Source organism: Gorilla gorilla, chromosome 19, assembly GCF_029281585.2.
Source record: "Gorilla gorilla gorilla isolate KB3781 chromosome 19, NHGRI_mGorGor1-v2.1_pri, whole genome shotgun sequence".
Taxonomy (NCBI): Eukaryota; Metazoa; Chordata; class Mammalia; order Primates; family Hominidae; genus Gorilla; species Gorilla gorilla.
The window spans coordinates 37172980-37200185 of record NC_073243.2 but is presented as its reverse complement, the minus strand read 5'-3'; the positions used below and the strand labels follow the sequence as shown (position 1 = coordinate 37200185).

Here is a 27206-nt window from a genome sequence, read left to right as displayed (position 1 = left end):
CTCCAGTCACCCCTCTGACTAGCACTACAAACTGCACAGTCCTAGCTTAGTCCCGATTGTCCATCTTTCTGTGATCCAGATTTCTATGATATCCAGTTGTGCTTACATGTTCATTTGCACTTATGTGTGACTATGGGACCAAAGTCCTCAATCTTCACACACTGACCAAGAATTTGATTCCTGGCACTGTGAAATCCAAACTGGCCCTGACATTTTACTCAAAAATCCTTTCTAAAGAAGCCATGACAGACAGTTATATCTTGAGACCCAGAGCAATTTTACTTACATGTCGGCATGAAGGAACAACAAGGGCCTCACTAAAAAGTAAGGGTATGCCAATATGAACAAATAAAAAGGCCTGGCTTCATGTCCCCTGTCTGCATGTGCAATTTAATCAAGATGGATTTTTACTCACTGCAGTTTTGGGGCTTCATCAACCTCAACATCCCGTTCTATTTACTTTTACTTTCAAAATAATGCCCCTGACCACTGCCATCCCCACAACTCTGACACCTTCCTAAGTGGATGTACAGATCTTCATAGCTGTGGACGACACAGTCACTTCTAGTCTTCACTCCAAGACACACAACAGGTTCCCTGTAGAGGTGCCATGTGTTCCTGAGTATCAGAGCGTTCTGCCACCCACTCAAATCTGGATTGTGCACTCACAGCCCTCACCCTTCCCAAGTTGGCCAAACCTCCCAGATAGCAGATAGAGGCTGTGAGAAGTAAAACAGTCATCTACATCAACAAAAGGGCGCCAAAGTGACATATGGACCAAAGAGGGAGGGAAGGAAGAAAGGAATCGCCACCTAGCCAGGCAAATGAACAGGGGTAAGTCTGGCCATCAGGACTAGCTACACAATTTTGGGGCCCATTGCAAAATGAAAATGCAAGCCCCTTTTTTCAAAAAGTATTAAGAATTTCAAGACACCCGCAGCAAAGCATTAAACCAGATATGGGCTGCTTTTAAGGATGGGGCCATGGGTTACTACACAGGTCACATGCCCATGAAGCTTGTCCTGCTGGCTGTCAGTGGTAAAGTCACTGGCTTCCATGTCCAAATTAGCAGCAGTCAAATGGGCTAGAGAGGACAGTAGTGAAATAAATAACTTAAATAATCCATTAAGGGGTAAAAAGCTATGTGTCCTAGGTCAGCTTCTTGTTTATAGATAGCTCTACACATTTTTCAAAATATTTTTCTATTTTTTATCTGGAAAATGGAGCATCAGTAGTTACAACATCACAGTGATAGGACTCAAATTTGGCAGCTCCTGATCCTGCAAGTAATGAGAATGTTAAATATACCATCTAGCCAATCAAGGAGAGCAGTTTTCATTGTAACAGAACTGGATGGAATTCAAATCACTTTGGCAAGAAAACCCAAAGCCATAATTTTCTCCCATGGCGTACTCAAATTCAGGTAGAAGTTAGTTATGAATGAAATTTCCCTTTATCTGGGCTGCCAAAGACAGCACTGCAGGCCTTCACTTCCTGGAAAACCCTAAACCAAGCTGGGTTCATGCTCCCACCCAGATCAGCCTTTCCTCAAGGGCCCCAGGAGCGCCTCATCCCAGCCTTTCTGGGAATTCTCCAGGTTCTGACATTCCCGTAATTCCTCCCCAGGTCTCGGCAGGGATCCCAACGTTTAAACTTATGTACATATTTTAAAACCAATTATTTTCTTTTTATGCTCAAAAAGTGGTTGGAGCTGAATTTTTGACAAAATTCATAGGATTTAAGATATCTCCAAGCTAGATTCTTCATCCTTAATAAACAGTTAAAGAAAAGAAATGTCCAGGCACCAACTCCACAGCATGCCAAGGCCAGAAACTGCTCTGCAATGTAAATCACTTTTTAAGGAGAAAAGAGAAAACATCACAATTCTAAAACTGGCACTAAAAAAGTTATGCTGGGGTGGATGAATGGTTTGTGGAGCTGTAAAAACATACTCAGGTCTTGTATGAACATATCCTTGAATTTCAAACATATGAGCTGCATCGTTATTAATAGCCTGGTATATACACTGCCCAGTTTTACCCGCTCATACATCGACCCCACATACACTCACAGTTCCTCCCCTGGGGGGCTGAGCAAACACATAAAATTCCTAGGGCCTGTGGCTAACACTTCTTTATTTTGAATAGCCGTATTTCACATGGAGAAGGCAGGGCGGGAGAGCTAAGATTTATTGATAGCCTACTGTGTGCTAAGCCCTGTGTCAAGTGCTTTCATAAAGGTTAGCTCATCTTTTCTTCCAAGGGAAGCCCCGATTGAAAGATGAGTGACCTTATGAAGGTCACACAGCCGATCCATTGGAGAGATAGCATTCAATCCCACTTCACCGGCCCCAAAGCCTTCTTCTTTCCACTCCAGCACAGCGCAGTTCTGATGCTTCATGAGCCAGCAGCAGGTTCAGTAGCTGAGCTGAGGACACAGTGGGGCAGCGCCCAGCTAACTGTTGAAGAAAGGGACAACTGTGGTGTCCAGGGGGTCACAGCTTGTCCTCCCTCCCCACTGGCAGGAGTCCAGCCCTGCAGATAGAGCACAGGCACTGGAGGCTGTAATAATAAGAATAGTCCAGTAAAGCAGCTGGACAGAGAATCAGGGTGTCCGGACTGGCGAGCAGAGCCCAGCCTAGAGGATGCCGAAGTGGGTGCCATGCAGACAGCCACATGGTCAGGTAAGCTGTGGCTGGGCAATCTCTGCAGAGCAGAGGCCCCACCAGCCACAGCAGCCTACCAGTCAGTGACTAACAGTTGGGTGCACACAATGAGAAGTGGTATATCCCAGGCTAACACCTCGCTGCCTGGTTCAAAGGCTGGTTCTACCCTCTGTAAGTTGGATCACCTTGACTAAGTGACTTAAAGTCTCTGCCTCAGTGTCCAATACCGAACAGAGAGGTTTTGCAGATTCAAAGGAATTAATACATATAAAGCACTTGGAGCAGATGCGGGAACATAGACAGTGGGTGGTCATTGTTAGATATTACTATGTACCAAGAATGTTCTGAAGCAGGCCTGGGACCCCATTAATTTATTTTGACTCCAAAGAGGCAGAGTCCTTTGTGAGAAGCCTTGGAGCCCCAATAGTAGCCCCATATCCAGCAACCCCTCACACAAACAGTCCCAGCTCTGAGAGGGAAGAAGACAATCTGCTTTAAGACCCAGGCAATCTGCTTTAAGCTCCGTGGGCAGCAGCCTACAGATAGTGTGTGATAGCCCACATTTCATTTGACAAGACTCCCAATCCCTTCTCTAGGGCTCAACACAAAGAATGGGCACTATCATGGCAGAAGAGGATCCCTTTCCCTCATCTGGTGCTTCTGAGAAAAGCCATCAAGTTGCTGGAGCTGAAAATATTCGCAAATTCCAGGAGAGTGTTTCCAAAGGAGTACCACGCATTCCCCTTTGCGATTGTAATAAAATGCTTGGGTGCTGCCAGGGGAATTGCCATCCCCCAAGCCAGTCCTTGGAGCTCCCCCAAGGGAGGGCCACCCTTCTAACCAGAACATTCCCAGCATGGAGCCTATCAGCATTTTCATCAGCTAGAGAACTGGTGTTCCTTTAAGCCGAATCACAGAGATTAATGTTTTAATTTGCAGCTGCTTAATGGTGTTCTGTGGAGCCTCTCCCTTCTGTCATTTGCCCCCCGGTTGGCTTGAGGATTTGTAGTTAATGGGGCAGCTAGGGAAGCCTTTCATTTCCCCTTGACTGGGTGTGTTAAAACGCTGATCTGTTTCTCGATCAGGTCTCTATGTCTTAATCTCAGTCTTGCCCTGATGGAATGTTCCCCTTCATGCTTTACCAAAGCCAGGTATTGAATATCTAGAAACCAATAGCTTTGGCAAATGCCCTGCTTGCTTCTTCCAAGAAACCAGTCCCTAAGGGGGTAGATATCTAAAGTAAGCTTAAAACAAGAACATGCTTACCCCTGCTTACCAATATGATTGCTATCTTTTGCAGTACTGATAGCTCCGTTTGCACATTTGCTAGGGACATAAGATTAGACAAGAAATCGTTTTGTTTTGCTTGTTAGTTTCTCCCGAAGCCTCCTTCCCCACCTCCCCAACCCATCACTTTACATTTCTGTTCACTCTCTGTGCACTCTGTTTACTGAGACTCCTTTCATACATTTTGTCTTTTTCAGTAAAACCTTTTTTCAGTGACATAATTATATGTTTGTATCTGAGTCTACCAAACAGAATCCAGAAAATCCAGTACAAAGAGCCTGGAAGTCTGCTCCCTAAGTGCTGGCCTTCTTGCCCAGTGACATAGCCCACAGAACCAAGGCATCTTTGCTTAGGGCCCGCCCCTGGCCCTGAAGCTCCCTCATATGAGGGAAAGCTAACTGACTCTGGAGTCTCCTCACAGCCATTTGCTGCATTGGAAGTGGGTGGGATTCTCCAACTAGGCAGGGGGACCAAACAGAATGCTCCCAGCCAGGGACTTCCCACCACTTCTGCTGAGAGATTTCAGCTGGCTTCGCTCAGAGGGGCTGGAACAATTTGGCTGTCCACAATTTTCGTATTCTTTTTGGTGAATATTGGTTGTCTCCAGGGATTTGAGATGGTGAAGGCAATAGGACTCCTCCCTCACACCTCATTCCTAGAGCCTATATGTTAGGCTATGGTTTGTATATTTTTCCCCTGCAAAACTCATGTTAAAATTTAATCCCCAATGTGACAATATTAAGAAGCAGGGCCTTAAGAGATGATTGGGTCATGAGGGCCCTGCCTTTATGAGTGGATGAATCCATTCATGGATTCATGGGTAAATAGCTTATCATGGGAGTGGGACTGGTGGCTTTGTAAGAAGAGGAAGAGAAACCTGAACAAAGATGCTCAGCCCCCTCACTATGTGATACCCTGCACCACCTCAGGACTCTGCAGAGAGTCCTCACCAGCAAGAAGGCTCTCACCAGGTGTCCCTCCTTGACCTTGGACTTCCCAGCCTCCAGAACAATAAGAAATAAATTTCATTCCTTATAAATTACACAGTTTCAAGGTATTCTGTTATAAACAACAGAAAATGGACCTAGAGACAATTCTCCATGATTCCCTCACTTTCTGCATGTCTTGTTAGCAAGACATTGACTACCTTTGTTCTGGACTACCTTTTCAAAAATGTTTGTATAGTGAATAATCTTGGAAGACAGAGTGTCTCTCTCCAGAGTTTGCTTCCCATTATAAGATATATAAGATCATGTTTCCCTCAATGAAGGGGTCATCTCCTGTAACATAATCCACTCCATGTATTGGTGTCACCTGGCCTTCCCATCACACTTTGGGGATTGAGGCTCGAGGAACTGGGACAAAAATGCTAATACTCTGGCTACTGCTTTTGCTGTGAGGGATAAACTGTCCTTCATCTCTGACTGAAGAGTCTCATGTCTTCTACCAACATCCATGAAACTATGGCAGACCACTTTGTTAACTTGTAGGTAGAGCTAAGTCTCAGACCATTCACAGTTCTTGACAATATATTATAATAACAACAAGTATCAAGCTACCTTTCAGCACACATGTAAACATTTATTAACAAACAGGCCAAAAAAGTCATGTAATCTGTTCTTTTAATGGGTGAGCTCCTGCTTCTCTGTCCTTTAAGCATGTCAGCAAACACTTTCCATGAAAAGTTTACCTGAGGTAGATGTGGCCATATTCTAGTGGCAAGATTAAGCTAATATTCTATTTGGATTAGGTGACAGAAGCATCTATCAAGTGGCAGAACACTGGACTAGACTGAAGCTCTAAACCAAGTACCCCACCACTCCAAAGGGTATTAGGCTTTTGGACTTACCAGAGTCTTGTCTTCTGCTCATGCAATTAAATATTTCTACTCAATGCACATAAATAGAATGTCATTCAGCTCCCCAATAAAAAATATCTAGCATCCCTTATAAGAATTAACAAATTCTCTAAGGCAGATCTAGATGGGCCCAGTTAAAGTCTACTTATGGTAATGGCCTCTGGGTATGAATTCCAAATTAGGGTCTTTCAAATGCTCACTTACTACCCTATAGTATGAATCCCTGATTAGGAGGTAACTTCAAATGTTTGATCTATCCTAGTTTATTATAACCAGCAAATCACTCTTGGTTCACACTGTCTATTCTGAAGTATGTTCAATTACAACACTTTAATGGAAGCATTTTGTTTTTTAAAGATACAGCTTCTAGGACACAGCTCTTCCCTCTTTCCCTTCTCTTGGGCTTTCTCCATTATAGGAAAACAAACAGTTGGTTAGTCGGCGCTTTTTGGCTTGCAGAGCCAAGGGTCTTTGGCACAAATGGCCTCCGATGAGCGCCAGGTACAGTCTCATGTTATTCAGTTGATTTATACCCTTAAGCCCAGTTTAAAACCCTAATAACTCTCTTTCTCCTCCCTTCAAGTTACCTAGCTCATTTGCTAGCCCTTGTCATATGGCAGCCTCCAAGTACACTACCGGGCAGGCTCTCCCAGGGTCATGGAATAGAAACAGTCACAGACTCACATATTTGCAATAAGATGCTCATATTGCACAATGTATTAAATTTATTTAAAACACATGGCAAGATGTAAGGGGAACTAGACAGGCTAGGTTAACACACTTAGGGTAAGGTAAATATAAGCCAACTGGGAGGACCACACTGCCTGATTCCTACTTACACAGTTGTTCATATGCCTTGTCTCTTTCTCCTCCACATGAGCCTCCTCTGCTACTGATGTGGTTATAAGGACCCAAAATGGGGTTTGAAAAAAGAGGCCCAGCAAATGTAATGTGCTTGGAGCTAAGATGTGCTCATACTCCACAGAGATCTGAGGGCAAGTACAGCTGGCTATAGCTGTAACTTGCCAAACAGCCTGCTGAGCAACTATAGATTTTTATTTGCATTTTTGGGGTCAAGTACACATGGGCCCATAGTGGGTATAATGGATGTTCCTATTAGGTGCCAATTTAGGGATGGCATAGCTGTCATCCCAGAAGTGACCAAATCATATGATTTAATCTTTCTGTTTCTTCTTTATCGAAAAGTATTCATCTTATTTGTTCCATTATATATTCCATTCCATTCTTAACACGTCTTTCAGGTTACCCACTACCTATATTTTGCCCACATTGCACAATCTGCTTGCTTCTTCTTTATCTGCATGCCTAACACAGCTAGTGAGTTTTGCCTATATCACATGAGCTACTTGCTTACACAGCAATGTGTGCTTAGCACATCTTATGAGTTTCAAACATCCTGTTTATTTTTCTTGTATTTTTTGAATATTCTCAATAATATAGCCAATAACCATCACAGATATCCTAAATGAAAATGTAGACTATAAAATGGTGCATATAATGATTGCAAGTACATAAGAATATGAATGTACATGAATAATAATTGGAAGATAATACATAAAAATGAAAAAATATGCTGGGTTAGTGGGGTCATGAGTAACTTTTGTTTTCAAAACTTCCTTTGACATCGTTTGTATAATGTGTCCTTTTTTAACTTTTATTTTAAATTCAGGGGTATGTGTGCAGGTTAGTTTTATAGGCAAACTTGCATCATGCGGGGTTGTTGTACAAAATATTTCATCACCCAGGTATTAAGCCTAGTACCCATGAGTTATTTTTCCTGATCCTCTCCCTCCTCCCACCCTCCATCCTCTGATAGGCCCCAGTGTGTGTCGTTCCCTTCTGTGTCCATGTGTTCTCATCATTTAACTCCCACTTATAAGTGAGAACATGTGGTACTAGGTTTCCTGTTGCTGCATTAGTTTGCTAAAGATAATAACCTCCAGCTCCATCCATGTTTCTTCAAAGGACATGATCTTCTTTTTTTTATGGTTGCATAGTACTTCATGGTGTTATTGTACCACATTTTCTTTATCTGGTCTATCATTGCCATTTAGGTTGATTCCATGTCTTTGCTATTGAGAATAGCGCTGTGATGGACATACACACGCATGTGTCTCTATGACAGAATATTTTCAGTAACATTCATTATTTGTAAATAGGCTAAGATTCCATATAATCTATATATAATACTCCCTTCTGACTAAGCATGCAAATGAGGAGTATTTAACTGCAAAACCTATCTCAAGCTTAAGGAATTTGAAGAAGTAAATTGAACTCTTAAAGAAGAGTTTGGACTCTGAACCATTTATTTGTATCTCGAAGAAAAGGCTTTAATGATACAGGCTATTTACATATTTTACAGCACAATTTTTAGGCAATAGATTTAGCCATAATTTTTTATTTCATTTAAAAATAACTACTGAATACAACCCATCTAGCAATATTTTCTCTTCCTATTTATAAGCCCATTTGAAGTTTCAAGGTGATACAGAAAAAATCAAAATTATTTATGTGTTTTTGAGTAGAAACTTCCCCTTTGCTTGATTGACTACAGCAAAAACTAAGACTATGGCTCTAGCTCTATGTTGATTACCTTCTGAGCCAGTTTCCAGAGTGCCAAGCGCCCTTAGTTATGATGCCACAGGTTCATCTCTTACATTCATATTTTACTATAAATCAATGGGTCTCTCAAAACAGAGATTTAAAGGGGTCTCAGAGCTTCTAAATCGTTAGAATCTTTTAAAATACAACTGGTTTCCCAATCAGTGTTCAGAAATGAGAGCTCCTCAGTGGATTCCAGCTAAAGATCTGCCAAACCCACTTGCAGTTTAGTGAGAACTGAGCTATCCTTTCATCAAATAGCCTGGCAATTTAGCAAAGTGTGATGACATGAATAGATAGACTCATTCGCATCTTATCTTTTGAATTCTGCTCAACTGCCCAAGTTGAAGAGTGTGTAACTTGAGCAAGGGCAGACATCCTTAACTTGAAATTTCCAAATGCCAAGGAAAAAAATTTAGAATGTCCTTGATATGTATGGGGGTTATTTAAAGCACTCAATTGCTCAGACAACTAAAAGGTCCATTACAGGCAGAAATAATTTTTAAGTTAAGTTTGAGCCTGTTCAAGTAGAGCCTCTCTCCTAGTATTTGTCACTAATAGTAAGTGTCCCAGCTAATGTACATTATGCTTGTTTTAAATCTTCTCACTCTATCAACATGTAGTGAAGAAAAGCTGTTAGTCCATCATAGCTGTGCTGACCAAAGCAGTCATTCTAGTAAAATCATACTGCATTTTTGTTTGCTCAAAGCCAATTTTTTAAACACCTTATTTGTGTAAAGAACCTTATAAATACAGAGACAGTTTGTTTTAGATAAACAACAATTCTCATTGAGAACTATAAATTTAGTATTAGTTGGCAAATAATAGTAGGCATATGAATTATATATATGAGAGAAATAGGTTTAAAAAATAGATTAGCCACATTACTAAGGGGCTTATACATTATCATGAAAATATTCATCTTGAAGGATTATTTCAACTGGGCTGCCATTTTTTGGAATCATTTTGGAATTATTGTTGTCATTGCTTTCAGAGCCATTTCACATGAAGAAAATAATATTAGGATATTACAATTAGGCCTACTTTTTTTACTGAACCTGACTCCTAAGGACTGTGGATGGTCTTTGAGAATCAATTTACCTTCCGAGCATAAAGACTTTTCCTCACGAATACAGTCGGAGAAAATGACAGACGGGCAAGGGGGAACTTTCACTCCACTTTGGAGCTACTTTGAAAGGGCTAACACTCACTTACTTGGAAGAGTATGCACTGGTGCGTTGTGCTGTTGAAAAATAAATTAGGTCCCTTGCTTCATGGTTTCCCTCTCTCCGTGCTGAGAATAAGGGAGCTCTCCTAGCAGACTAGAGTCTCCCACAGAGCACCGTTTCACAGGACCGTGAACAAGAGTGTCACAAAGGATCAGAGGGGTTCCTACAGGGCATGCTGCCACTGTGGAGCTAAAGAACAGCTTTCTGGGGCTCCAGCCTTGCTTCAAACCAGCCTTGTGGGGTACTCCTGGAAAAGGGACTCTTCTAAGCCTTCTCTGCTTGTTTACTCACCACGCAAAATTGAACCTGCGGTGTGATGGAGCCCAGCATCCCCTCACCACTTGTTTGGGGCCAAAAAGAAACCCAGGACCAGGAGGATGAGGTTACCCGGTGCCCTGCAGATGGATCAAGAGTTATAACACAGGTCGGAGAACATTCTTCACAACCTTTAACTAGTTATTACAGTAACAAAAAGAACAGCCTGGAGAAGCTACTAAACAAAAATAGTGTGGTCTACCTTGAGCCAAAGTGTCCAATCAGGGGCCAGGAAAGGGGCAAACTAAGTGTCCTTTGTTTTCCAGCCAGGATAGCATTCAATTTATAACTGTCCCAAGGACAGAGTAAAAAGTTCAGTTCACAGGATCCATCATGCCTTCACAGTAGTCTGTTCCCTCATCTCAGGATTTAAAAAATCCCAAAGGCAGAATCCCAAACACATACCAAAGTCTTCCCCTATGGGTTCTTGCTATTGACTCCTCAACTCATGGCCCATTACTACCTAGAGAATAAGAAATGGATTTGTCCAAAGACTTCCACCCCAGTCTATCACTCTCCCAGCCTACGACTCTATTTCTCCTTTTTCCCATGGCTAGTCACATAAAAGCAGTGGAGGAACATCTCAGGGTTCAAGGTTAGGCTAAGAGACACTGTTCTCTGCAATTCAGTTAACGGGACTTGGGCTTTCAGCATGACCCAGTTTCCTTCCATGTCCTCACGTTTCCACTCTGCCACAGCCCCACCAGAGGATCATGCTCCTTTCCAGCAAGTTCATCTACTTCCACTCCAGGCTTAAATTGAGCACTCTCTGAGCTGCCTTAGTCACAGAAAGCAGGGACCATTCTGCTCGGCCACAGGTCCACTTCTAGGCTTTACACTCCTACACCTCCTTCCTAGCCTCTTGATCCCAGGCTGGACAGCATGCCCTGGATTCTGCCACAGAAAGTCCTCCGGGGAGACAGCCAGGGAATAGAAAAACTCCTGAGCTTCCCGAGCTGCCTCCTGTTCCCAACACATTCATTCCTCTGTCTGCTCACTGGCCCTCTATAAATTCTTCTTTGCAAATTTCACAGTTTCTTCCCCTAGGAATTAGCCTTCAACATCACAAACAGGAATACCCCAAATAAATACAGTTCACCAACTATTCCATCCAGTGAATATCCCAATCTACACAACCTACCCACACAAAGACAGACACTTGTGTACTTTGCCCCTATTTCCTGGCATGTTTTAATTCCCAAAACATCCATTGATAAATATTTGTGGAGAAGCAAGCCTCTGGATTTCCCTCCTGATCTGACAGCATACTAAAAAGCATTAGGTTTAAACCCTAATGATGAATACATCAGTAACTCAATGAGACGTTCCATAAACATTGGGATTATATTTATTTATTCCACTGGTCACCACGAAGGTCATGCTATTCTTTCCCTCCCAATGCTAATTCCCCCACTTTGCAAACACACCTGCCACATATTGCTCATCTTGAGGCCTATAGGCTGCACACTTCTTTCAAATATGCCTTGATGCTCTCCTACAAGATATGGATACACTGCTTATATAACACAGAACTGAAGCCTTTATACCCCAGGCTTAGAGCCTACATTTGCTCTGGGCCAATGCTACTCAAACCACAGGGTAGATCAGAATTACCTGGAGGGCTTGTTTTAAATGCAGATTCCTAGGTCCCATCTGCTTTGGATCTTAAGAATCTCCTTTTGTAACAGACCTGTGATTCTAAGAACCACTCTTTGAAAAGCACTCGTATTTGGTGTCTTAGGTGTTTTAATATATTGTAAATCTCTTGAGGCCAAGGCTCACTCCTTGTTCTTCTTTGCATCTTCCATAGGCTTTAGTGCAGCTTCCAGGACACAACAGGCCTTTAATAAATTTAGGACATTTAGGACTTCTTATCACTTACAATATGTTACATTGATTCTCCAACATTATCATGCCTTTTGTAAGAATGCTAAACAAGGAGCTGTTTAAGAAAAAAACAGGTGTGTTTGGAGGTGGTGTGTGTGCAGGGATGATAAATTCATCTTCCCACACTTGCTACTCTCTCTTCTCATAATAAAACTCCATGTGTGAAGCCTGGCCATTACCTTCTCAGCAGGAGCTAGTGAAATGTTAACTTTTAGCTAGCAATTAGTCGACAGACCCCCAGATCACTTATCTATTTTCCCACTGTTTAATCTCTGTCCTCAGAGATGCACTTCTCACATTCCTTTAGAATGACCTGGCTCTTGAAAGCACAAATGCCCAGCCCTAAATCCAGCCATCCAGCTGAGGGATTTGTAAGAAGCACTATAACCATCTTCCTCCTCCTCCTCTTTCTTTTCCTCCTCCTCCTTGGGAAAATGTAAAAGAGCCAGTGTGAATCCTCACTCCAGTATTTCCTGGTTATTCCTAGCCATAGCATGTGACATGAGCGCAGATGGATTACCCCAGGGACACCAGTGTCCATCCCAGGATCCAGATAAGAAGAGACAACTCACTCCCAGAGGCATCACTCAAGCCTGGGAAAATGTTCATAGGTGTATCTGGTTTTTTTAAATTTGATGTAGTTGTAACACTTCAACTTCTACTAGAACCCTTATTCTCCAATAGCTGGTGGATATTTTAAGAATACTAAAATTTGGGAGGTTCTTTTACTCCAAATTTAAAGAAACAATAGGAATTTCAAAGTCTTTTTTGTTTTTTTATGTGTTTTTTGTTGTTCTTGTTTTTGTTTTTTTTGAGACAGAGTCTCACTCTGTTGCCCAGGCTAGAGTGCAGTGACACAATCTCGGCTGACTGCAACCTCTGTCTCCCAGGTTCAAGCAATTCTCCTGCCTCAGCCTCCTGAGTAGCTGGGATTACAGGCATGTGCCACCATGCCCAGCTAATTTTTTTGTGTTTTTAGTGGAGGCAGGGTTTCACCATGTTGGCCAGGCTGGTCTCAAAATCCTGACCTCAAATGAGCTATACTCCTCGGCCTCCCAAAGTGCTGGGATTACAGGCATGAGCCACCACACCTGGCCTGGAATTTCAAAGTGTTAATACACATAACTGAGCATTTTACGAAGGAGTCCTAATGATTCTGTATAATGCATTACATTAGATATAGGATTGAAGCCAACATCTATTGATTAATTATACCAGGCACTATTGTAAGCCCTCCATACATAGTGACTTATTAAAACAATACAACAATCCTTTTATGGCAGATGCTATAATTATCCCCATTTAACACATAGGGAAATGAAGCTTAGAGAACGTAGGAACGTTATACAGGATGCATTTAAGCAGAGCCAGACTTCTCTGAACACTATGCAGTCATCTACTATGTCCTACTGCAGCAAGGATCTCCAGACCAAAAGCCAGAGGGCTTACCTCTGTCCCAAATTCCTTCAATGAAACGCAGTCTTTGGGAAGACACGTTCATTTTAAAGAAGTACCATGTTTTTCAGACAGGGTGCAACTGACTTTCTGATTAGGATATGTTTTCATTGTATAGTACTGTCTAGAGTATTAAAAGATGTTCAGCCTCCTTAATCCCAGGATATTAATTGCCAGTACCACCACACAATCATTGTACAGCCAAAAATATTGACCAGTAACTCCTGGGGACAGAAGACACCCCTTGCTTAGGATACCTGGAAGGGACAAAAGACAAAATTTCACTTTAGTAGTGTACTGTGTAAGCCAAATAATTTGTTTGAAACTCATGACCTCCCAAGGATGGAAAATGAATGGAGCATAGATCAGCCATGTTTTGATGGGAGAAGAGCCAGGGACAGGCTTAATGTTGGTTTGATTCACCAGCTGCATGAGTAATGGAAATGCTGGACATTTGTATTACAAGGCACAGAGGAAAGAACATGAGTGTGAAGGTCCCAAAGATGGGGCTTGGAATCTGATGAGGTTTCACAATTTGTCAGCACAAATTAATTTGCCTCTCCAACATCTCAACTCCCTCATGTGTAAAGTGGGATGATAATACCTACCTCACAGAGTAAAATTGAATGAAATAGCTGATATACAAGTAACTGGAGCTCTCTCTGCTGAGGACAGAAAAGCTCTAAATAAATTTGAATCCCCTTCCCCCTTCTCTCCCTTTGGCACTGAATCAGTGGTCATAGACGTGGGTTCCAGTCCTGCCCTGCTGTGTGACATCGGCCACCTCTCTTCACATCTCTGGACCTCAGGTTCCTTGCCTGTAAGAAGAAATGAAATTAAACTGTCTCTGAGCAAACTTACAAGCTAAAGCTATGATCCGAACTGGGTTGGGAGGGGGGTGGTGTGGGCATGTGGAGATCCATGAGCCAGGGCAGGAAGACAGAAATGTGAGAGCGCAAGAGCAGCCACCATGAGCAAACCCCTGCCAGGGCCCTGATCTCCAGGGACACGAACAGCTCCAGCACTCCCGGAAAGCACTCCTTCAGGCCTAATCACAGGCATTGATTACTTCAGTGTAGAAACTGCCGTCTTAGCAGGATGTCCATCTGTCTCTGCCTCCGCATCAGCTCCTGCCAACAGCATCTCCCCTCCCCAGGTTTTTCTACCCTCATGGTTTTTCTACCATTGCCTCATGGTTTTTCTACCCTCCATGCTATTTCTGTTCCAAAATCACCCCTTCCTAGCTGGGCGCAGTGGCTTATGCCTATAATCCCAACACTTTGAGAGGCCGAGGTGATCCACCAATCACCTGAGGTCAAGAGTTTGAGACCAGCCTGACCAATATGGTGAAACCCCGTCTCTACTAAAAATACCAAAATTTGTCGGGCGTGGTGGTATGCACCTGTAATCCCAGCTACTGAGGAGGCTGAGACAGGAGAATTGTTTGAACCCGGGAGGCGGAGGTTGCAGTGAGCCGAGATCATGGCATTGTACTGCAGCCTGGGCAACAGAGTGAGACTCCATCTCAAAAAAAAAAAAAACCCTTCCTCTTCTCCAGTGCCCACCCTGTCCCACCCCATACTTAGGACACTCTTCTCAGGACACTGCTGGAAAGACTGAGTCCAGTGAAACACTTAGTGCTAAGAAGGCAATGATGACGACACCCCCAGGGCATGCCACACTCCCTGCAGAGCTGCCCCTGGAGCTGCTCTCAAACATAGGTGTGGTCCTGGGCTGTCTTCCTGTTTGCAGCTCTCCCAGCAAATCAGAAGGGCTGAAGCCCTTGGGACTCCAGGAGGCCTCCCTGTCCTTTCCCCGCCCCCCAGTCACGATAAATTCATTTACATAGTAATAAGGGGAGCTGATGGATTTACGTTCTTCAGTGACACTCTCCCCGACTGACCGTGCCTGCTCCGCCAAGTCACAGTGTTCTGTGGCCTTGCTCATCATAGCACAGCGCCTTCATCTGAGCACTTCTTGCTTTGCTCCTAAGGGGAAGTCCCAAGAAGTTGGGGTCAGGGTCAGGAGAGGAAAAGGGAATGGCTCACAGTCTTTACAGATTCCCCGTGGTGAATGATGGCCACAGCCCTGGGACAGACGAAGCTCCCATCCTAAATACAGGCGTTAATAGGGCTGAAATGCACTGACACCCCGAATCTTAGACATTGCCCATCCTGAGCTCAGAGGACATTTCCAGTCAGGAGATATTTAATTATACATGCAGTTTGCAGGTTCAAAGGGGGCTGAAACCCCAGGCTGTCCAAACTGTGAAGAGGCCTAAAGATCGATTAGTCCAATCTTCTCATTTGTACTGGAGGGAACCGAGTCTCAGGGAGGTGGAATGACTTGCACAACCCTGCACAGAGGTAAAACAGAGCAAAGACCAGAACAAGGCTCTGGGACCAGTGCTCCTTCCTCCAGACCAGGCTCCCCAGACCAGGCTAACCTCCTTGGCCAAAGCAAGGCAAACAAGCCCTGGCCCTTAGGCTCATGAGACTGGAGAGAGGACCTGAAGAAAAGCAAGACTAAAGGAGAATCTTACACGTGAGTTCCTTCTCTGTCTTCTTTTGGTTATTCTGTTTTCAAGGGAATTTTTCTTTTGGAAAATTATGAGACCATTTCGGGCTAGAAGATCAGTGTGATCACATGGTCTGGTGACAATAATTGCCTAGAGGTAGGGAAGATGGGTAGGTGAAGGGTGGGGGTGGGGGGGCAGGAGGAGGAGGAAGAGGAGAAGGAAGAAGAAGAAGGGCTAACACATAGCATTAACTATGTACTTCCTACATGCCACACGCTTTATAGCCACCAATTCATTTGATCCTCAGAATTCCATGAAGTAGATACTATTAGCATCTCCATTTTACAGATGAGAACACTGAGGCACAGAGAAATAAAAGTAGCTGGGCCAAGTCACACAACTAGGTAGGTTTCATTATAAATGAAAATTGGGCAGACTGCTCAGCACACCAAAGGATACTTCTAATTCCTTAATTAAACTCATTTCAGAGAGCTTCCATGTGTCTATACCTTCAGGAAAAAGAACCTTCTAGAATTATTTTTATTCCAGAAAGTAAAACATCAACGTCAATTTTGGAATCTGTTTAGAAGCCCTAAATTTTTCAATGACTGTCCTCAAACTAGTCACCAGGTAAAAGAATTTCACAAAGGCAACTGCTCAGAAAGGGTCTCAGAAACATGACCCCTGCTCACCACATACACACTCCACAGAGAGGACCCTTGCTCTTCAGCCTTTACTTCAGTGAGATGAGGTCTCTTTTTGAGCCCCTAAACTTCTACTTAGTGTTTTCTGCATTGTTTCTTTTTGTTTTGCTTTGTTTTGTTTCGTTTGAGACAGAGTCTTGCTCTATCTCCTAGGCTGGAGTGCAGCGGCACAATCTTGGTTCACTGCAACCTCTGCCTCCCAGGTTCAAGAGATTCTCCTGCCTCAGCCTGCTGAGTAGCTGAGATTACAGGTGTGCACTGCCATGCCTGGCTAATTTTTTGTGTTTTTAGCTAATTTTTTGTTTTTTTGTTTTAGAGATGGGGTTTCAACATATTTCCCAGGCTGATCTCAAACTCCTGACCTCAGGCAGTCTTCCCGCCTTGGCGTCCCCAAAGTGCTGGGATTATAGGCATGAGCCACCGTGCCCAGCTCGCATTGTTTCTTGAATGTTCATGGAGGATACTAAATTTATGTTAAAAATGAATAAGTTCAGAAAGTCCATGGAAAGAAATGTGTTTCTTTTGCTTTTTTTTTTAAATTTACCATCTACAAAGTAGGTGATGGGTGTTCAGTCTCTTCTAAAGAGTTGGCAAGTTTACCCCTTAAAAACTACAGACCACAGTAAGGAATCCCCACTTTAACCCTATAGTGGACCTCATACTGCAGTATTAAGTAAAATACTTCTTAATGACTATTCCAATAAATATGCCAATGTTTTCAGATGGTCTTTAAAGAAACCCCTGGCCACTCCCAGTGTCTGTCCTGCACTCCCCATCAGCACCATGCACAGCAGTCCCTTGCTCTTCTGTCAGAGGGAAACTAGTACAATAAGAGCCTTGTTTCTGATAAGAATATCTGTCACTGACAAAGAAAAGGCAATGTGTGTTTTATTGAGCTGACCCCCCCCACACACAAAAAGCAATACATAAAATTCATTAATTATAAGCCATCCTCTGTCTCAAGCGCACACACACATTTGCATTTTCAAAAGCTCCATTCTGCCTATTTGAAAAAGCTACATTCTGGTTTTTCTGAGCTAGTGAGGAAATAACTGCACCTAAAGGTACCACCAGCATTAACTCTCAGGGCACAAGACATATATTTAAATAGCACAGGCTCCTGAGCTTCGTGGGGAAGGATGTTCACAGGGAGAGGTGGCGCTATCCTTGATTCTCACCACTGTAAAAACAAATGTCAGCTAGGAAGAGTGAAGGCAACATCTGCATTTGTGGAGAAGATCCTGCTTTTTGTGCATTTGTGACATGACATGAATACCACCTACATGGAGTTTTGCTGAATTTTGTGACTGTGTATGAATGAAAGAAAATATCCTATTTAGAATAGCTCATTCTCCCTGGAAATATGTATTAACTTTTCAAACAAAAACAATTCATCAAAGCCACTTCTTCAGTGTGCTTTGTGTGCACCAAGACAATTCCTGTGTTTATATTTGACATGATGCAACATCTTATAAGAATTGTTTGTTTTAAAGAACAACGAGGGCAGGCCTGTTCTCCCCTGTGCAAGAGGTGTGTAGTGTGTTCTAAAAGGCTGGAGGGCATGCTATGTGTCTTTGTCACACTTAGGATTTGGAAAATGGGAAAGGTGAGGAAAGTGAGGAATCCCACCTGGTGAGCCCTGGCCTAGAATGAAATCTAAAATCTTCTACACAACTCATTCTGGTTTGTTGTTGTTGTTTGTATTGTTTGAGACAGAGTCTCACTCCTGTTGCCCAGGTTGGAATGCAGTGGTGCAATCTCAGCTCACTGCAGCCTCCACCTCCCAGGCTCAATCAATCTTCCCCACTCAACCCAAGTAGTTGGGACTACATGCGTGCATCACCATGCCTGGCTAATTTTGTGTATTTTTTGTAAAAACAGAGTTTTTGCCATGTTGGCCAGCCTGGTCTGTCTGGCTCAAGCAATCCACCTACTTTGGTCTCCTAAAGTGCTGGGATTACAGGCATCAGCCACCACACCTGGCACAACACATTCTTAACATCGCCCTTTTACCCGTTAAATCTTACAATTCTATATTGTGTAATACAATTATCAATAAAATGGCATGCCCCACAGTTGTTAATGGCCCACACTGCAAAGTGGGTGTGTACCTGTCCTATTCAGCCACACCATGTGATATGGTTTGGCTGTGTCCCCACCAAAATCTCATCTTGAATTCCCACATGTTGTGGGAGTGACCCAGTGGGAGGTAACTGAATCATGGGGGCACATTTTTCTGTGTTGTTCTCATTATAGTGAATAAGTCTGACAAGATCTGATGGTTTTAAAAAGGGGAGTTTCCCTGCACGAGGCCTCTCTTTGCCTGCTGCCATCCACGTAGGTCGTGACTTGTTCCTCCTTGCCTTCCGCCATGACTGTGAGGCCTCTCCAGCCACATGGAACTGTAAATCCATTAAACCTCTCTCTTCTGTAAATTGCCCAGTCTTGGGTATGTCTTTATAAGCAGTGTGAAAACAGACTAATATAGTAAATTGACACCAATAGAGTGGGGCATTGCTGAAAAGATACCTGAAAATGTGGAAGCGACTTTGGAACTGGGTAACAGGCAGAGGTGGGAATAGTTTGGAGGGCTCAGAAGAAGACAGGAAAATGAGGGAAAGTTTGGAACTCCCTAGAGACTTGTTGAATGGCTTTGACCAAAATGCTGATAATGATATGGACAAAGAAATCCAGGCTGAGGTGATCTCAGATGGAGATGAGGAACTTGTTGGGAACTGGAGCAAAGGTGACTCTTGTTATGTTTTAGCAAAGAGAGACTGGCAGAATTTTGCCCCTGCCCTAGAGGTCTGTGGAACTTTGAACTTAAGAGAGATGATTTAGAGTATCTGGCAGAAGAAATTTCTAAGCAGCAAAGCATTCAAAATGTGACTTGGGTGCTGTTAAAGGCATTCAGTTTTAAAAGGGAAACAGAGCATAAAAGTTTGGAAAATTTGCAGCGTGACAATGCGATAGAAAAGAAAATCCCATTTTCTGAGGAGAAATTCAAGCCAGCTACAGAAATCTGCATAAGTAATGAGGAGCAGAATGTTAATCACCAAGACAGTGGGGAAAATGTCTCCAGGGCATGTCAGTGACCTTTGCAGCAGCCCCTCCCATCACAGGCCTGGAGGTTTAGGAGGAAAAAATGGTTTCATGGGCTGGGCCCAGGGTCCGTCTGCTGTGTGCAACCAGGGACTTGGTGCCCTGCATCCCAGCCACTCCAGCGTTGCTGAAAGGGGCCAACTTAGAGCTCAAACCACGGCTTCAGAGGGTGCAAGCCTCAAGCCCTGGCAGCTGCCATGTGGTGTTGAGCCTACAAGTGCACAGAAGTCAAGAATTGGGGTTTGGGAACCTCTGCCTAGATTTCAGAAGATATATAGAAATGCCTGGATATCCAGGCAGAAGTTTGCTGCAGGGGCAGGGCCCTCATGGAGAACCTCTGCTAGGACAGTGTGGAAGGGAAATGTGGGGTCAGAGCCCCCACAGAGAGTCGCTACTGGGACACTGCCTAGTGGAGCTGTGAGAAGAGGGCCACCATCCTCCAGACCCCAGAATGGTAGATCCACTGACAGCTTGCACTGTGTGCCTGGAAAAGCCACAGACACTCAACACCAGTCCAGCCTGTGAAAGTAGCCAGGAGGGAGGTTATACCCTGCAAAGCCACATGGCAGAGCTGCCAAATGCCATGGGAGCCCACCTCTTGTATCAGCCTGACCTGGATGTGAGACATGGAGTCAAAGAAGATCATTTTGGAGCTTTAAGATTTGACTGCCCTGCTAGATTTCGGACTTGCATGGGCCTGAGCCCCTTTGTTTTGGCCAATTTCTCCCATTTGGAATGGTTCTGTTTACCCAATGCCTGTACCCGCCCTGTATCTAGAAAGTAACTAACTTGCTTTTGATTTTATAGGCTTATAGGTGAAAGGGACTTGCCTTGTCTTGGATGAGACTTTAGACTGTAGACTTTTGAGTTAATGCTAAAATGTGTTAAGACTTTAGGGGACTGTTGGTAAGGCATCATTGGTTTTGAAATGTGAGGACATGAGATTTGGGAGGGGTAAGGGGTGGAATGATATGGTTTGGCTGTGTCCCCACACAAATCTCATCTTGAATTCCCACATGTTGTCAGAAGGACCCCATGCTGTTCTTCTCATGCTGGTCTTTCCTGTGCTGTTCCTATGACAGTAAATAAATCTCACAAGATCTGATGGTTTTTAAAAGGGGAATTTCCCTGCATGAACTCTCTTTGCCTTCTGCTATCCATGTAAGATGTGACTTGCTACTCCTTGCCTTCTGTCATGATTGTGAGGCCTCCCCAGGCACATGGAACTGTAAGTCCATTAAATCTCTTTCTTTTGTAAATTGCCAGTCTCTGGTATGTCTTTATCAGCATGTGAAAATTGGCTAATACGCTGTGGCTGCTGATAGCTTTCCCAGCTATAATGGTGAATTTATGGGAAAACCATAAGGGAAGCTCAAGCCCAGGCCCCTCTCCAGTTCACCTTTCTTTGTTCCTTAATGAGGGTTACATTCCAATAGCAATATAAACTTCTCCCCTTCAAGTTCTGATCACTCCATTCGTGTTATTTAGGAGGAAAACTTTAAGTCTCCTGAACCATTACCCTGCAGAAGTTTTGGTCTGAAATATACCAATTCTAGTCAACATTTGCCTAAGCAGTGTCCATTCCCCCACTGAGTTGTCAGCAATAAGCAGAGAGATCTACTGAGGTACCAACATAGGGCCTTGGCTTACAGTAGGTGCTCAAATAATAGTTATGGAAATGAAGGACATCAGTTGTCCTCTAATGAGAACAATATCATCTTCTTTGCCTCCGACAAGCACTTATTGGAAAAAGAGTCCCTACAGGGATGGGTTTGCCCAGAATGTCAAAAAGAATGGCGGTTGAACATTCTGAAAACAGCTTGCTCTGTTAAGAATATGACACTCATAGAAATGGATGCATCTGTACATGGTTGTAAAACTGGGGACCATCTTGGTGTTCTTTATCATTGAGATGTGTGAAGGAATCTCATCCTTAAAAACAACAGAACACAAAAAATATGGACGAGTATAGCAAAGGGATTAAGGACATGGGCTGGATTTGAATTAATTGCTGTGGGACCTGAGGACAAGTTCCTGAACCCTGATAAATCTCAGGTTCATCTACAAAATGCAAATAATAGAATTACCTCATGAGGTTGTTGGCAGGATTAAGTGAGATCACATGCTAACAAATAATAAATGTAACCTATTAATCACAGTGATCTTGATGGAATAAAATAATCCAAGGGACAAGACAAAAATTATCTCAGAAAAGAACTGATTCAGGTTGGAAGGAATGAGGGCCTCAACCAATATCAGCTTTCACCCACAGTTTCTCCTCCTGCCAAGATAGGGGTTCTTTACTTGGGATCTACAGAGCCTTCTGGCTCCCTAAAACTGGACACAAACTTTTGTGCATATGTACATTCTTTTAAGAAAGGAGTCCATAGTTTTCGTAAGATTCTCAAAGGAGTCTGGCACCCCCCAAAATTAGAAATCCCAGCCCTGGGCTATATCAGACTCTTACCAAAAGTCTTGTTTTCTCATCTAAATGTACACAAAGCTCCCTTTCTTCTCCCTCTTTTGGTTCAGCTGACATATGGTGGGCTTTTCAAAAGAATTTTGCTAAGATTCTAAGGAGAAATTAGAAAGGGAAATAAAGCACACACAAAAGCTAGGTGAACATCAAAGTACAGCACACACTAGTGATTCTAAGATTCTGCAACAGCATAGCTACACATTGGCTGGGCCTGCTACAGGTGCGTAAGCCTAGATTTTTTTCCCTCTCTTTTGTCCCTTGGAAGACTTGCTGCTTTCTTTTATTTAAAAGATGAATTAATTTAGAGACTGTTGTATCTTCTTAGACTTCTTAATATACATTCAGACCATTGCTTGTCTCTTAAAATAACCCCAAATGAGAGTTTACTAAAAACCAAGAGAGGCTGAAAATTATTCAATCTCTTGGTGAGTAGGTGATTGGAAAGTGATGCAGAGGTGATCAGAAAGAAAGAGAAATAGGGGAGATTCAGAAAAAGAGAGAAAAAATCAAGGTTTAGCCTTATATTATCAATAAAAGGGTTTGTTTTGATAAGCAAGCATGCCATTACCAGTCATTAAGGACCTTAATGTTAATAAGTTTCAGAGGCTTCACTGAATAATAGATTCTTTTCCTGGTACAGAGAAGTCAGAACTAGGTAAGGGATACAGATTCCTGTAGGGAAGTGTTAGATCCCTGAATATGCTCTCCTCCGCTTCCCTTATCCTTAAGTTTGAATAGGCGAGGGCCTTCCAGAAAGGGGAGGCAGGGAGGGAAACATGAAGAATAGGGAAGTTTCTGAAAATCATTCACATCTTTTTCACAATCACTTACTGAGCTTTTTTAATTGGGTGCTAGGCTCTGGATGAGGCCCTACAATGTAAGAAAGTGAGTAAAACCAAGGTCATGTCTTCAAGAAGTTCTTAATCCAGGAGAAGATATAAGTGATAAGCAAATATCATTCAAAATGATAAGCATATTATCATTTGTGATGAGAAGTCCAAAGAAAAATAAGGTTGGAGAAAACACACCTCATGTTAAAAACTAGATTGCCCTGATTTAAAATTATCTTTGGGATCTGCCCTTTCCTGTCTACAACAACTCCATGTTCTTCCTAGATCCATAAGCCAAAGCTGACATGAAATGATGTCCTGGAATCAAAGCATTTTATGGTAAAGTACAGAGATGAGGTGCTCTGAGCATTTTGAGTACCTCTTTTCTACTTCCAAGGAAATGAGGAAGAAGAAAAGGGAAGTTGTTCTTTTTCCCCATAGACTTTTCCCCAATAGAATGACAGTTCTCCCTTGGAACTGTAATTTTTCCCTTTGCTTCTAGAATGCCATGTTCTGCAAAACTGAATTTTACCAGTAACTACTTTGCCAGAAGGTAAAGAAATCTCAGGCTGTGAGCTCCGTAAAAGTAGGCAAAGTATGGTCACACGGTCTGGTGCCTTAAACTACCTTGGCACCAATCAACTCAATAAACAAGCTTGAACCAGATGTTACTTCTGCTTCCTAGCCCTACTTCTGCCACCAAGGAAGCCAAACACTTGTTGTGTGGACCCCAGTTCAATTCTAAACCAAAACCATTCTCTCCACTGTCAGAGGAACCTTTCAGTGAGTCATTGAAAGATGGAAATCTTGCAGGAGGCAACAGGTGTGGGGAGGGGGAAAGAGAACAAGACAGACCAGCCCTGGGGGCCACCAGAGGGATAAAGGAGTGAGCAGAGGCAACAGCACTTATATTGGCAGGAGGCCTGGCCTCTTACGTCTGAACTTCTTGGAACTCTCACCAAACCACGGCCCACCATGCCCAGCTTGTCTCTCTCCACTAGGCTCCAGGCCCACTTTTCAGACCAAGCCTGCCCAGGTGGAATTACCAGCCTGGACCAGGTTAGTCAGCATCTTAGTTGGTAGACAGATGTTTCCTCACTGCTGTGGCAGCAGAAGAGCCATTGCTGGTCCAAAGTTAGGAACTGGAACCAAAGCTGAGCCCTCCAGCTAACATACACATACACACTCCTGCCCCTCTCTCTATACTCCTTATCTCTGGTATGGATCCATTGTTCTTTTAGCTCTCCATACCTGACAGCAAGGGCTCACATCTCACCCTTCCTCATGAATAGTCTATCTGCTGAGTAGTCCAGCTCCTGGAAACTCAAGCCATCATCCCTTCTTGCCTAGATTACTGCATCTTCTCTAGGTACCCTCTCCCTCCTTTGAATCTTGTCCTCTCTCCCACCCTTTTCCAAATAGTTCACCATGGAGCTGCCACAAAATTAATATTAATCTGTTCATGCTTAAAATCATTCAGAGGCTTTCCAATGCCTAGGGAATAAAGTTGGGATGCTTCTGATGTCATATAAGACACTTTCTAGGCCAGGTGCAGTGGCTCACGCCTGTAATCCCAGCACTTCGGGAGACTGAGGCGGGTGGATCAACTGAGGTCAGGAGTTCAAGACCAGCCTGACCAACATGGTGAAATCTGTCTCTACTAAAAATACAAAATTAGCCAGGCATGGTGGCGCATATCTGTAATCCCAGCTACTTAAGAGGCTGAAGCAGGAGGATAGCTTGAACCCAAGAGGTGGAGGTTGCAGTGAGCTGAGATTGTGCCGTTGCACTCCAGCCTGGGCAACAAGAGCAAAACTCCATCTCAGGAAAAAAAAAAAAAGACACTTTCTAGTCCACCCATCTCTCTAGCCTCTCAACGACCTCCTCCTACCACTATGCATGTGCTGTGCTCCACCCATGCTGAACTTCTTGCCCTCTCCCAAAATGAAATAGTTTCACCATTTAAAAACAAAATGAAATTTACTGAAATGATTTGAGGGTTGAAGTTTGGGAAAAGGCAGGAACAGTGGACACTTGGGAGAAAATAGAAAGTATAGCAAGAATGTCCTAATAGGAACAGTCCAGTAGGCCTGCCACCTTGCAATGAATTTCCTCCCAGGCTTCGGTCCAGCCTTGGATCAGGAACAAAGTTTCAGCAAAAAGCATGTGAGTGATACACCGCAGCTTCGTACCATGGTTGTACCGAGGTCAGCTAAAGGAGAATGTGATTCATTCAACTCCCTAGTAGGAGGAAGCGACCCCTACATTACCTCCTGCCAATAATACAACTATGGAGGACAGGTACAGGAAGAGGTAATTCTCCAAAGGAAGTCGGTGCAATATAAGGAAGGGAGTAAACTGGGAAGGGTTGGAGGTGGGAGGGTGAAGAGAGGTTGGTTCGTGGGTACAAGCATATAGTTATACAGAAGGAAAAAATTCTAATGTTCCATAGCAGAGTAAAATAACTATAGTTAGCAACAATATATTGTATTATCTTAAAATAGCTATACGAGAGGTCTTGAAATGTCCCCAACACATAGGTATGATAAATGCTCAAGGTGATAGAAAGCCCAGATTTGATCATTACACTCTCTATGCATTTAACAAAATATCACATGTACCCCATAAATATGTGCAAATATTGTATATTAATAATAAAAATTTAAAAAATAAAAGCATCATGTTAACATAAAAAAGGAAGAGGGTGCAGATGCTGGTCATCTGAAAAGTAATAATCATGTATGTCATGACCCCATTTTTCTCCATACTTGAAATACTGCAACTCCCCTTACTCTTACCTGCCACCACCACCCCATTTTGCCTGATGCATGCTTATTTTTCCACGAAAGGTTAGCTCTGACATTACCTCCTCTAGGAAGTCTTCTCTGACCTTCATAGACTGTGTTAGGGAACCCCTCACCTGCATATCTTTATCCTGTCTCTTACCATATGAATTAAAATTGTTTCTTTGTCCATTTCCACAATTATGTGTTAATATGGCCCCTTGTAACAAGGGGTCCTAACCACCAAGTGTAACACTGGGAAAAAAATGTAGATGAACTTCAAATAACTCACTTAAAAATAGTGACCTGCCAAAAATGATTTTTTGGACTGCTTTACCAAACCATTTTTAATAATGGAAATTGATGTTTCTCTGGAAACCCCTTATATATTCTTGCATAATTCATGTGTCTTTATGCTGTTTCATGATTTGCATACTGCATTGCTAAGGGGATTCTAAACCCAAATTCCCCTGTATCCCAGTCTCACCTCTAGTTCCTCACTGATGTAATTCAACACCATGTCATAACTGTTCTCCCAGAGCTGAAGCAAGTAAGTTCATTGAAATCTTGGTTGGTATTCTTAATCTGTAGGAATTTTCTATTGTTTGTCTTTTTATTGGCAAAGGATCTTAGTTTAATCTGTGGAAAGATAGAAACACATTAAAATATTTCTACAGCCATGTTGTGTGCTTTTGAGAATGACTCACTCATTTTTAAACCATGTTCCTTCCTAAATCAGTCTGGCTTTTCTCCAGATCGATTTCTTTAGAGAATATTGCACATTTATTACAAAAGGGGTTGCTAAGTGAATCATTAATGAGCTTAATAAAGTCATTTAAGAGAGAATTAATCTATGTTGAGTGGGCTTTGTCAGACACAGAGCCATTTTTAGGAGAATAATGCTTGATAGATGGGAAACAAAGGACAATATCAACATAGCAGTAGCGGTAATGGTAGATGTCTCAAAGATGGCATCATAGGAACTGCTGCTATTTTCATCCCCAGAGCCTGCCTCTGCAGATCAAAATGACATTGTAAGCTCATGCTTTGAAGTCACTACCTGCACTCCAAACACTTAGCAATTATAAATAAAATATTTTAAGAACGAATTTAAAAGAAAGTTTTAAAAAAAGTAAACCACATGCCCATACATACATAAAGAAAAATAAATATCTATGTGCTAGAAACAGACCAGAAATATAACACAGTAGTTACTAAAGCTGTGAGCTTGTGGGCTCTGGAGACACACACAGATAGGCAAGATAACTCCTCTGCAGTATTGGGAGTAAAAGGGCCCTAGATGGTTGGAGCCTGGATCCAGGCTTATTGCTTGAACCTAAATGCGGTGAGGAACTTCTGCCCTAAAAAAAGGTGCAGCTGTTACCTAAGGTTAGGGCTTATATAAATGTGCATCTAGAAAAGTAGGAACAAGCAGGTATGACCAAGACTTGGGCCAACCTGCCTCCTGATTC

General features: G+C 42.9%; 1 long non-coding RNA gene across 1 annotated transcript in view; it reads right to left on the bottom strand.

Moving 5' to 3' along the window:
- Window positions 1-27206, bottom strand: part of LOC115931268 (uncharacterized) — a 202620-nt gene that overhangs the window by 152610 nt on the left and 22804 nt on the right. The window contains exon 2 of the long non-coding RNA XR_010131748.1: window positions 26222-26373. This is a non-coding gene — a long non-coding RNA (uncharacterized lncRNA). The remainder of the gene's footprint in view (window positions 1-26221; window positions 26374-27206) is intronic.